General features: G+C 43.7%; 1 long non-coding RNA gene across 1 annotated transcript; it reads left to right on the forward strand.

Annotated features, from left to right (window-relative positions):
- The first annotated feature begins 7222 nt into the window (after nucleotides 1–7222).
- LOC123141436 (uncharacterized) lies at nucleotides 7223–9506 on the forward strand. The gene is made up of 3 exons (XR_006470282.1): nucleotides 7223–7344; nucleotides 7462–8246; nucleotides 8887–9506. It is a non-coding gene; the product is annotated as an uncharacterized lncRNA (long non-coding RNA).
- Nucleotides 9507–11930: the final 2424 nt, after the last annotated feature.

An 11930-nucleotide genomic window follows, 5' to 3' on the forward strand; every position in this document is an offset into this window, starting at 1 on the left:
TGTAGGTTGATTACTTGATTTGTGCTAAGTTGCTAAAATCTGCCAAGACTTAAAATTAGGAAAAGGCTAGATTTTATTTGGTCAAGTAGTCTAATCACCCCCCCTCTAGACATACTTTCGATCCTACACCCACCAAATGAGAACGTAGTCTTGGAACTCAAGTGATGCCATCGCGATCTTCTTCTCTTCCTCATAATTGTGCAAGTGGAAGATTTTGTCAACCTTCAGTGCGCATGAAAGGTACTCTTCGGGGTCATTGCTTCCGGAAAACTTGGGCATGGTGAACTTTAGCTTGCCATAGCGTTGCTCTTCATTGTGTTGGGGTCGGGGATGATGACGTCCTTGACGAGGAGGATTGTCTCCCTAAACTTGCTCTTGTCTTGGAGGATTTCCATTATCTTCTTGCTCTTGTTGATCTTGATGTTCTTGTCGAGCTTGTGGAGGAGCTTGTCAAACTTGACGATGCACCCGAGCTTGATATATTCGTTCTTGAACTTCATCACGAAGCGCTTCTTGTTGCTCAAGAGCTTGTCGGTTGCGAGTGGCTACGACATGACTTGAATCTCGAAGAGCACGCTGCGCCTCAAGTGCTTGAGCTTCATGTAGTTGTTGTTCTTGGCGTTGTGCCTCGGCATCTTGTGCATCTTGGTGTTGTCGCGCATGCTCTTCCTCTTGTTGTTGTCGTTGACGTTGTCGTTCTCGTGCTTGCGCGAAGGTAGCTTGGTTTTGACGGTGTCGATGTTCTTGCGCGCGAGCTTGCTCTTGAGAGTCATTGTCGTGTAGAGGATTGCGGTTTGCTTGAGGATCTTGACGCGCAGCACGACGAAGAGTGTTCGATGTCGGGGTACTTGAGCCGGAGATAGTGTCGTCGAAGTGTCGACTCGAGCGGCTCCGTCTTGAGTAGGACGAAGTGGTAGAAGAGCGGTTGACCAACAAGGCACGAATCTTGTCCATTCTTGCGTCATTCTCTTGTTTGTGTTCGTTGAGCTTGTTGTCGAATTAGTATCTTGTACGTTGCTCGGAGAGTCGCAAGTCGGTGGCGAGATGGTCGATGCGGTCGCTCATTGCTTGTTGCTCTTGATGCAAAGCTCGTTGTGCACCAAAGAGGTGGCTCTTTGTGACGTAGGAGACTTGTCGTTGTCTTGCTCGATGAAGAGTGGGTTGGTAGAAGTACTTGGCCTATCCATCATTCCAAGCAAATATGTGAGTGGGAGAAAGAGAAGAACTTATACCAAATGTACCTTGACCAATGTTGAAGATGGATCAATGATCACTCTAATGTGGAACAAGGAAATAGCACAATTGGTACCATTTCTTGTTGGTTTCTCACACATACACAAGTAAAAGCTTATGGTGGAGCTTGGTTAGGATGGTGGCACAAAATTTGATGCAATTGTTAGTGAGCTTCAACAATGTTGGAAAAGATTCATAAATTTGCAAATGCAACAAGTAGACCAATAGCAAGATATGGTACACGGAAACACACACGCAAATAGATAAGTGGGGTCGTGCAACCAAGGAATGAGCCAAAATGTGGAATCCACGAAAATGCTCTTGTTGCACAACACTAGAGAGACGCTAGCACGATTGCACAATAGGCGGATACTAAACTTGTGCACAACCTACTAAGCAAAAATGCAACAACTTCTATCCCAAGTATGCTATATGTATGGTATTCCGATGATATGATCCAAGATGACCGAGTATGACAATCTTAATGTAGTATGATGCGATGGTTCTTGCTTATAAGCTCTTTGCTTATCTTTCCCTTTTGCTTAAAAGCTTGTTTGGCTCTTTGTCTTTTGAGCTCTTTTCTCATGCAAAACTTCACGAACCAAGATAGCAATTGTGTATATGCGATGATAATCTTGTGACACAAGAGATGATACCAAGATATGCACCACGATGGTATGGTATGTATGCTATGGGAAGTATGACCACTAATGTGCACAAGTGACATTGCCGACAATACTCAAAGGCTAGTCTCGATGGGTAAGCTACGCAAAATTGGGCTATGGTGGTTATCAATGCAATGGCAAGAATGTACAATGATGGGATATCACGATACCAAGATGAGGTTAGCGTTGTTGCTTACGGTATGGTGTCAAAATGGTAGAGTGGTCGTTGTTGATGACGAGTCCGTGGTGAAGATGAGCGGCGGTGATGTTGATGTCGAAACGTACCTAATTAGCCGAAACACAATAGGACACGGGAACCGCAACTCCAATTCTCAAAGCAGAACGTGTCACGATTATCGGAATTGGTAGTGGGTAAACGATTGTGCTGTTTGCGGAAAGCGGTGGTGCTATGCGGAAGTGATGGTGGTACGCGGGAGTGTAAGTGGGCACCGGATCAAAATTTGGCGAAAGTTAGGCGGGAAACAGGGTGGTGGACGGAAGAGATGCTGTCAGGGGCCGGATGTCCGGGCTTGATGGCCGGATGTCCGGGGGTCGGGCTGGATGTCCGGGCGCTGGATCCGTGGATGAACTCGAAGAACTCCGCGTGGAAGAGGCAAATTCGGGGCAAAATTCGGGGGATTTTGTGGATGGAAATTGGGGAAAAGATGGGGGAAAGCTAGATCTACCTGCAACGCACGAAATCCGCAGATCAAATCCAACAAAACTTCATCACACCAACAAATCACAAAAAAAATTGGAGGGCTATTTTTGTGGGGAATTTTCGAATTAGGGACAAAATCAACAAAACAAGGCTAAAAAACAAAGAAGGGCGGCTCCGAAATCGTGATCAACGTGGCTCATGATACCAAGATGATGTACGGTGGAACCCTATACGGCCGATCTTTCATGAAAGGAGCGGATCCCAATGAGGAACATGAAGAACACAAGGAGAAACACGAGGGAAAACACGAGAGAATCACTCAAACCAACAAGATACGGTCACACATGTGCTAGATCCTCGAAACTAAAGAGATACACGATCCGAATCCAACAAAGGACGATACATAGGTACCCGGTTCTTCTCCGTGAGGAGGTCTTGAGGTCTACCCGTTGGGGTCTTGAATCCAAGATGGATCTTCTCCAAAGAGGCGACGGTCCCTCTCGGTGGAGTAGATCCAGATGGATGAGTGTGGCTCTATCTCACATATGAGCTATCACAACGCTAACCCTAGAAAGAGGAAGGAGGAGGAGTATATATAGTCTAGGTGGGCGAAGGGGTACATGGGCCTCGGCCCTTACACTGTGCGCAGACAGGGGAGGGCGGATGTCCGGGCGTGGGGCCGGATGTCCGGGCCTTCACGAGGTGCCGGATGTCCGGGTTGGCGCCAGATGTCCGGGCGGTCGGGGCTGGCCTTGACGCTCTCTCGATAGGCGGGGTCCGGATGTTCGGGCTGGGGGCCGATGTCCGGCGGCTTGGGAAGAGCCGGATGTCCGGGCTGACGTGGTTTAGCTTCGGGTGCGTTCGGTGATGGGCGTCGGATTTCCAGGCGGGGGCCGGATGTCCGGGCCATGTAGACTTGGCCGCTGGCCCGTTGCTGCAGGCGACACCTCCGGGGGCCGGATGTCCGGGGTCATGGCCGGATGTCCGGGACCCGGGAGCTGTTCTTGACTCCTTCCGTTGGTTCTCTACTTCCATGAACTTGGGGACTTGTCCGTCTTCACGTGCATCTTCGGGAGGGTCCTCTTGGTACCTAATCATGCACAACACCTCGGGCTTAGGTAGTAGCCATGTCTCGAGTGGATCATATGTGATATCACTAAGGAAGGAAGTCACCTCGGTCTCGAGAGCTCTAGCTCATGCTCGTGTCATAGGTCCTCTTGGCACTTGGTGAGACGATGGTAGGTCCATGGGGATGACCATAGGATGCTCCGGATCATTTGCGCTCCGGAAAGTTTTTCACTAAAGTACGCTATGGGGCACCATTCTTGCATTAACACACCTCCTATGACATAACCGCTAGCATCACAATGTATCTCAAAACGTTTATCAAAGTTGGGTAAAGCAAGCAAAGGAGCATGTGTAAGAAAATTCTTAAGCTCGTTGATTGCAACATCTTGAGATGGTCCCCAAACAAAGGGTGCATTCTTCTTGCTCAAAGCATGTAAAGGTAAAAGCAATGGTGCTAAAAATCCTTCACAACTATACGGTAGAAACCGGCTTGATGAGGACATAGCTACCATAGTTACACCCATAGGCCCTATTGTTATACATATTGGATCGATTAGTAGAGCTCGCGCACGCCAGTTATATTATCAGGTACTTTTGTTTCTTGGTAATGTTTCTAATGTTCATGAGAATACAATGCTACCTAACTTAGATACATTTGTGTTGCTTACAACTGAAGGGCCTAGCTCGGACAAGAAGGATAAACATTGGAGCATGATCAAGCACAAAGATGAAGGTGCGTGCGAAGAGAGCAAGAATGGAGGTTCCACTAGAGATTTCCGTACTTTGAAGCCACCATGATGACATACAAGAAGATGGACGAAATATACAAGATGGCCTTTCATAAATTTCGTCCATAGATTATTATTGGTGTTGCGCCACCTTATTTTTGGGCTAGGCCCATGTAATCTATTTTTAGAGTCTGTATTGTAGGGGAAACGGCTTAGGAGGGGATTTAGTCCCACCTTGCCAAGGGTGGACGAACTCCCCTCCCTTTTCCTTATAAATACAGCCCTTAAGGCACCGTTTAGACTTGGGTTTTATTTAGTTAAAAGTTAGCTATCGCTGCAACTTGGTGTACTTCGTTTGTGTCCAACGACCAGACCAAGACCGCTTATGAAGCAGACTAAGGCATAGCCTAGTGGTGGGAAGGGGCTGATGCCTTCCCACCCACCCATGTTCAAGGCACGGTACTTGCAATTTGGGTTTGTTGCATCAATTATACTGTACGGGGTTCCCTTACAGTCTTTCTATCAAAAAAGAAGACCGCTTATGAAACCCCACTTTTATCAATACTTCATCCATATTCGCAATATTCAGATTGCTTTATCATATTCTTGCTTGTTCTTCGATTGCTTGCGGGAATAGACCTTCATGGTCAGGTTGATCGTGCTCCAGCGTGGTCAATAACCTCACGGAGTTGGTTTAGCAATTGCTAAGGCGCAACATCGTGCACGTTTGTTTTCAGGTTGCTCGGTGAGATTTCACAGTTTTTCATAGTTTAGATCGCATCTGTTCTTCATACCTAGAGTACAAAAAAAAGCCACAAAAAAGTTAGATTAGTTCATCTATGTCCCAGACAGTCTGAGCCTTTTCGCTATTACCACTTCGTTTTTGCATTGTTGATTTTTCGGTTGCATCGTGTGTTGAGTTGCTGGTTTTAGTGTTAAACTTTTAGAGTTTCGAGTTCTAGTCACGTTTTGTTCACATAGCGTCAACTCACACCATCATCCACTTCATTGTGATATTTTGTTGCCACTAATTTTCTTCGCCACCGTCATCGCATCATGACCATTCATCCACTGCTGTCGTTCATCACCGTCTTGGAGCATCATTTATCTCGTGGAGAGAAAAAATTGAGGAAAGATCCTACAAAAAAGAGCGATCAGATTCATTTTGCAAGTAGAGACCGAAGCACAAAAAAAAAAAGAGTCTGCATGAGTTTATGATACGTGACTTTGGTTCCTTGATCTATATGTTGGTTGCACTTGTTGAGAAAAAAAAAGGTTAGGTGCACACATCCATAGTTGGTTGCCATCTCTCACGGTTCCTTTAAAAAATTAGAATAAGAGAGAGAAAAGTTGGATCGGTTGAAAAGGAAGGAGATCAAATCAGCTAGGAAAAAAAAGAGCAGATCGGTTGGGATTGGGACGTGATTCCCTCCCACGTTGGTTGATTAAGTTCGGAAAGAAATAACAATAAAGCAATAAATAGCTGATCGGTTTGGAAAGAATCTCGAAAAAAAATCAGCTTCCTTACGGGAGTAGTTGGGATCCTTGGAGATCACAGCAAGAAAAAGAGGTTGGCACAATAAAAGGAAGAGAGAGAGAGAAACGGAAGGAACTCGTAAGGAAAGTCTGATCCGCAAAAAAAGGGGGCTGATTCCGTTGCGTTACCTAAGGGAAATAAACAAGTCGTGCAGATTTGTAAGGAAAGAAATTTTTTGGCCTGGTTCCCCAAAATAAGAGCTTCCGTTTTTGGCTGGGGAGATTTTGTTGGTAAAAAAAAAGAGGTTCGGCCACATCGTTTTGGACTGATTTGGTTGGAAACCATACCAGATTCGTTTTTGGGAAGGAAAGTCTTGATCCGCGGAGATTTACTGGTGCAGTTGCTTTTATTCGTTGGAATGATTTTTTTTGTGTGATTTTATACACGCCTAGATCTGGTGCGTCGAGAGAATTAAAACAGCAAAAGAAAAAAAAAGGCTTCTGATATTTAAGGAAGTTTGGAGTCGGCCAAGAATAAAACTGCAGATTTGGGAACAGATCCCTAGCGTGGTTCTTACCTTTTGTACAGAGAGAGAAAAGATTTGGAAGGAAAGAATTTTAAGGATATTTGGAAAGAGAGATACTCCCTCCGTTCCATTTGAAATGTCTAAAAAGACTTATATTTAGGAACGGAGGGGTAGAAGGCAAGAAATACAATAAAAGGAGATATAGCTGATCGGCCATCTTGGCTGATCCGAATCTTACGCAAGTTGAGAAATAAAAGGACAGCCTTGCCCAGTTTGGTTCGGTTGGAAAGTAGTGACCGAGGAGAAAAAATTAAAAAAAAGACGATCATGTGTGTCTATCTTGGAATCTTTCATGTGAAAGCTTGACACGTCACATCTTTTTGAAGATTGTGCTACTGCTGTTTGGGAATTTAAATCAGTTTTTTTTCACCCAGATCATGTACGGTTGAAGAAAGTAAGAGAGCAAGAAAATTTCATGGCACAAGTTCCAAAGAAAGTAATTGGGAAGGTTGGATTTGGCCTTGTACTACTTGGAACGCTGAGATCAGGCAATAAAGAAGAAGAAAAATTGTTGGACGCATACATGGTAAGATATACATACTGGAATGAGAAAGAATAGGCAAGTTTGTTCCAGCACTTGAAAAAAAAAGATTCGGTTCAAGGTTTGCAAGTGTGGACACGTTTTTTTGTCGCTTCAGCTTGGTCTGTCGCCGACGCTCATTCATTATTGTTCAGTGCGTGAATTCGTCTGTATCTTAGGCTCGTATCTCTAATACAGTCTAGTCTAGGACCAGCACTCGATCATTTTGAACGAATTTTCAACTTGCATTAACTAGGGTGGTTGTAGCATTTTCTTTCCACATGTATAAAGCCAACCCAGCTCCATATATTTCTACACTGTGCATACATACGCTCATTTGGCAATCGCTTTACCCAACTTTGGAGTTATTTGACACCGCTGGTTACCGGTCACCACCTGCTGCATGGTAAGAATTTGTAAGACTTTGGTATTTGCTATACTGTGAGCGTTTTACTACCACATCCCAGTAGTTTATAGGAACATTAATTTTGTGTTTTGTTTCCTTTTCTACTAATCATGACAGGCTCTAGAGATAATTCATGGGCTTTGTCGATCGTGGGAGATGTGCCACCACCGAAGCCAATACCACATCCGTCACGAGAAGTGCACGCACATCCAAATGCACATGATCAGGTTAATGTTTCTATGCCACCTTTTAATGGTCGTTTTAAGCCTGATTTATATATTGAATGGGAGTTTGAAATAAATGCTATATTTGCTTCCCATAATTTGTGTGAACATAAAAAAGTTAAGGTCGCTATTGATACATTCACTGGTTTTGCTACTGTTTGGTGGAATGAACATTGTCAGTTATACCCTGATTATATACCTACTACTTGGGATGATTTAAAACTTGTCATGAGAGATAGATTTGTCAATGTTTATTATACTCATGACATGATTAAAAAACTACAACATTTAAAACAAGGTAGTGACACTGTAACTATGTATTATGATGATTTACGAACTACCTTGTTGCACTCCTTTTTAGATGAAAATGAAGATGATTTTATGGATAGATTTTGGGAAGGATTAAACCGTAATATTTAAGAGATACTAATTCATGAAGAGTGTTATCCTATGGACCGTTTCTTTCGTCTTGCTTGCAAAGCTGAACAGGAAATAAAATGGGGTGATGTCCATAAGGAGAATAAGCGCAAGGTGCACATTCCAAGAGATGATACGGTTGTTCCTTCAACTAATAGGCGTACTATGACAACCACATCCGTTATTGTGAGGACTACATCACCTCCACCATGTCAACATCACCTCCGAGAGTGCCTGCATCATCTGAGTTGATCATAAGAGGTAATGACAAAGGTACCGATCTTGCACCTCTACATGAGTATGATGAATGCCTTGTACATTTAAATGCACCTTTGATGAGCTACCCACTACTTTGATCACACCACCTATTTTAAAGGACTATGTTCATGATTTTACTTCGCCATGTGATCAAACGAATGTAATAACACAATTTTGAGTGCGCCCATTGAATTAACCGTTGATGCGAAAGAACCATGTGAATCAGGGAATAACTCTTATTTGGAACAAATACGTTTGAAAATAATTGTGCCAATGTTTAATCATTTTGATATGACCTCCAATCTTGGTGATGATTCCGTGTCGAATAACTTGTTGCATGTTTGCTTATTTAAGCATGTTGTAGCATGTAATTTTGAAACAATTAAAGTTTATTCACCAAAGTTGGGATGGTTTAATGATAAACATTGTCACTCTTTTCATATGAACAAGAGCTTCACTTATATGTGCAAACTGAGTTGTAATATTTTCATGCCTTTGATTGCTTGTGATGATATATTGGCTTCATATTTCACGATTTTTGGAGGGTGCTCTTGTATAATTGTGTCCCATGTGCCACAACTACGTTCAGTAAAAATGGATGACATATACATATATAATGTGTACACCTTGTCTCTTTTGTTAGCCACATTTCAGATTAAGCAACGCCGATGACGGCTTTGTTTTCAAGAAGGGGAGGATGATGAGGACATAGCTACCATAGTTACACCCACATGCCCAATTATTATACGTATTGGATCGATTAGTAGAGCTCACGCATGCCAGTTATATTATCAGGTACTTTTGTTTCTTGGTAATGTTTCTAATGTTCATGAGAATATGATGCTGCCTAACTTAGATACATTTGTGTTGCTTACAATTGAAAGGCCTACCTCAGACAAGAAGGATGAACATTGGAGCATGATCAAGCACAAAGATGAAGGCGCGTGTGAAGAGAACAAGAATGGAGGTTCCAGTGGAGATTTCCGGACTTTGAAGCCACCATGATGACATACAAAGAAGATGGACGAAATATACAAGATGGCCTTTCATAAATTTCATCCATAGATTACCATTGGTGTTGCGCCACCTTATTTTTGGGCTAGGCCCATGTAATCTATTTTTAGAGTCCGTATTGTAGGGGAAATGACTTAGGAGGGGTTTTAGTCCCACCTTGCCATGGGTGGACGAACTCCCCTCTCTTTTCCCTAAAAATATAGCCCTTAAGGCTTAGACTTGGGTTTTATTTAGTTAAAAGTTAGCCATCGCTGCAACTTTGTGTACTTCGTTTCTGTCCAATCACCAGGCCAAGACCGCTTATGAAACCCCACTTTTATCAATACTTCATCCATATTCGCAATATTCAGATTGCTTTATCATATTCTTGCTTGTTCTTCGATTGCTTGCAGGAATAGACCTTCGTGGTAAGGTTGATCGTGCTCCAGCGTGGTCAATAACCTCTCGGAGTTGGTTTAGCGATTGCTAAGGCGCAACGTCGTGGACGTTTATAGTCGGATCGTGAAAGTCTACTCCACCAAATCGATAGCTATCATCTCATCGAAAGATCGGCCCCCTCGCCTTTATCACGGCTAAACCAAGGAAACTACGCACTTGTTGCAAATTTGTTGGTTGGGGCCAAGTTTTGATAGCATTGTCTTAGATTCATCTACATGAACACCCTTAGAAGACACAACAAAACCCAAGAATACAAGCTTATCAACACCAAAAAGGCATTTGCCCATATTAGCATAAAGGCGCTCTTTCCTAAGGGTTTGCAACACGGTTCTAAGATGGGTGACATGATCTTTAAGAAATTTGCTAAAAACAAGGATATCGTCAAAATAGACCACAACAAATACACCAATATAGGGTCGAAGAACAAAATGCATGAGTCGCATGAAAGTACCGGGTGCTTTGGATAAACCCATTGGCATAACAAGCCATTCATATAAGCCAAATTTGGTCTTAAATGCGGTTTTCCATTCATCACCTTCTTGGATGCGTATTTGATAGTAGCCACTTTTAAGATCAATCTTAGAGAAAATTTCCATGGCCGTCTAAGGAGGAGGTGGCAAACGGACATCGGAACGACATCACACTCCAAAGTGTCTTCGTAAGCTCCGATCTTGAAGGAAACTTGTAACATATGCTCGACTGGGATAGTGCCGGAGTCGCTTAGCCATTGAACTTTGTAGGGATGCGGGTGCTTCGTCTTGACCAATTGGAGTTTGGATCATAGTTCTTCACTTGCTAAGTTATGGAAACTCCCTCCATCGATGATTACCTTCACGGACCGTCCATTGATGGCGGCCTTGGTATGGAAAATATGGCATCTTTGGTCTTCATCTTGACGATGTTGAAGTGTCAAGACTTTGGAGACAACAAGATCGGGGTATGAATCTTCGTCACAAAATACTTGATCATCTTCATCCTCGTTCACTTGCCTGTGCATGGCCACATTCTCAAGGGCTTCCATTTCTCCTTCACTCATGGAGTCATATGTACCATCGTCGTTAAAGATCATGTGCGCTTGTCGGTACACTCGAAGGACTTGTGGCCTCGGCCGCCGCATGTGAAGCATTTGAAGGAACTTGTCTTGATGGTCTCATTAGTCGGAGTAGATGATGATGATGCTCTCGGCTTGAATTTGCTTGTAGTAGGAGGACGGCTTGGGGTGGTCAAAGTTTTCTTGTAACTTGACTTGTCGCCGGTGCTTGTAGACGGCTTGGTTGAGGTAGAAGGTGTTGGAGTCGTTGAAGCTTGAGACTTGGAGAAGCGATGGGACTTGGGTGAGAACTTTGCACACTTGAACTCATCTTGCACTTGACGTTCCGCTTTGGTAGCTTGGTGCACTAGCTCGATGAGGTTCGAGTATGGTTGGAAGTCGGCGATCTTCTTGATAGGATGATTTAGTCCATTCAAGAAATGTGCCATAGTTTGCTCATCATCTTCCGTGACATTGGCTCTTATCATGGCAATCTCCATTTCCTTGTAGTATTCTTCAACGGTCTTTGTTCATTGCTTGAGGAGTTGGATTTTCTTGAAGAGGTCGCGGTTCTAATAGGTTGGCACGAAACATGCTCTCATGACATCCTTCATTTGCGCCCAAGTTGTGATGGATGGTTCACCTCATGCCTCTCGGCGCTCAATGACTTGTTCCCACCAAATGAGGACGTAGTCTTGAAACTCAAGGGATGCCATGGCGATCTTCTTCTCTTCCTCATAGTTGTGTAAGCGGAAGATTTTGTCAACGTTCAATGCCCATGAAAGGTACTCTTCGTGCTCTTCGGGATCATTGTTGCCGTTGAACTTGGGCATGGTGAACTTTATCTTGCCGTAGCGTTGCTCTTCATTGTGTTGGGGTCGAGAGTGATGACGACCTTGACGAGGAGAATTGTCAGCCTCATGTTGCTCTTGGCGTGGAAGATTTCCATTCTCTTCTTGCTCTTGGTGAACTTGGGGTTCTTGTCGAGCTTGGGGATGAGCTTGGTTAGCTTGTGGAGGAGCTTGAGGAACTTGACGATCGCTCGTGATTGATTAATTCTCTCTTGAACTTCATCGTGAAGTGCTTCCTCTTCTAGATGTGTATTGCAGTTCCGGTTGGCAATGGCACGATTTGTATGTCGGAGGGAACTTAGTGCTTCAAGTGCTCGAGCTTATCGCCGTTGTTTTTGTTGACGTTGTGCCTCG

The sequence above is a fragment of the Triticum aestivum genome, chromosome 6D (assembly GCF_018294505.1).
Source record: "Triticum aestivum cultivar Chinese Spring chromosome 6D, IWGSC CS RefSeq v2.1, whole genome shotgun sequence".
Taxonomy (NCBI): Eukaryota; Viridiplantae; Streptophyta; class Magnoliopsida; order Poales; family Poaceae; genus Triticum; species Triticum aestivum.